Source organism: Euprymna scolopes, chromosome 9 (genome assembly GCF_053919585.1).
Source record: "Euprymna scolopes isolate OS-2025 chromosome 9, ASM5391958v1, whole genome shotgun sequence".
Lineage (NCBI taxonomy): Eukaryota > Metazoa > Mollusca > Cephalopoda > Sepiida > Sepiolidae > Euprymna > Euprymna scolopes.
In genome coordinates this window covers 13,781,234-13,782,745 of record NC_136490.1, presented here as the reverse complement: position 1 = coordinate 13,782,745, position 1,512 = coordinate 13,781,234, and positions in this window count along the sequence as shown.

The window sequence follows — 1,512 nt, the reverse complement described above, 5'->3', positions numbered from 1 at the left end:
AGATTTGGGGGAAATATCAAGTATTTTGTAATTCATATGCGAAACTAAGAAAGCAAATTACTACGATTGAAAGATTTTATGGCTATAAAAAGTGCCAATAATTGGCTCTGGATTATGGATGACCCCCTTAACATGCGACTTTAAGGGCAAATGTCACACAGCCAACTACACAATTCAGGTCATTACCTTTCCAGCGAGCCTTCAATTGTTCATTCAGATCAAGAGTCGCTGAGATATGGAACTTATAAAATTTCCAAAAAAATATTGGTGTTGCACCTGTATAGATTCTGAAAATGGACTATTCCTCACATCACTTCCGGTGATCATGTTCTGCCTTTCAGCAGTCTAAATCTAAGACTAAGAGAAAAGGCAGTCGTAACTTTACTTTTCCCTTTAGTTGAGCGCAGTTCCCACTCAACTAATATTGTTTCTATACCATGTATATATATATATATATATATATATATATATATATATATATATATATATATATATATATATATATATATATATATATATATATAGTGGGTAGCAAAAGTATTTGATACGTTGTCTATTTTCGTATTTCTCAAAAACTATCAAGTTAATATGAATGAAATTTACACTCAATCTTTTAACAGATATTATCAATCTAAGCATAAAAGGGAAATGATATATACTTAATTGACAAATATCTATTTGCGAAAAATCAAATCATCTATATGCAAAGTATTTAACACATTTACTAATATTTAGTTGTATATCCTCTGTTCTGCCTTATAGCTTTAAAACGCTTCCATAACTGCCTACGAGTTTCTTACAAGCACTTGGTAGTTACAGCAAATCTTCTTCGCAAAGTTCCTTCAATTCTATGATATTCTTAGGATCTCTTGCATGCACCCTTAACTTCAAAGTTTTTCACAGATTTGCCATAGGATTTTTGACTAAGCTATTGTAAAACACTTATCCCATTATCCTTAAACCATTTCATAGTTATTTTAGCCTTGTGCTTGGGATCATTGTTTTGATGGAAGATAAAGTCATGGCCCAATTCTAATTGATATTTTGATATTTTTTGAGAAATAGGGAAAAAAACCTATGTACAAAATACCTTTGCTACCCACTATATATATATATATATATATATATATATATATTAGTGATGGGACGATTCCAATATTTTCCCCGATTCCGATACAATTACCGATTCCGATTGCGAGTCTTTATAAATATCTAATTATTTAACTATAAGATTGTTATTTCCCCCGATTTTCGTAAAAACACGCGTTAAATATGCAGATATTTTCCTAAACGTCAAAATACACTTGTGGAGGATGATCTATCGATTTTAGCTTTACTGATAATTCAAAATCAATAAATATTTATTATTTTATCATTATTACCAGCAATAGAAGATTTTGGTTTAAAAAAAAATTCAAATAAAAAATACAATTAAACGAATCGTTTTGGCATCGGAAAATAGGCATCAATTTTTCTGATCCCGATACCGATTCTGATACCCCCAAATCTTTC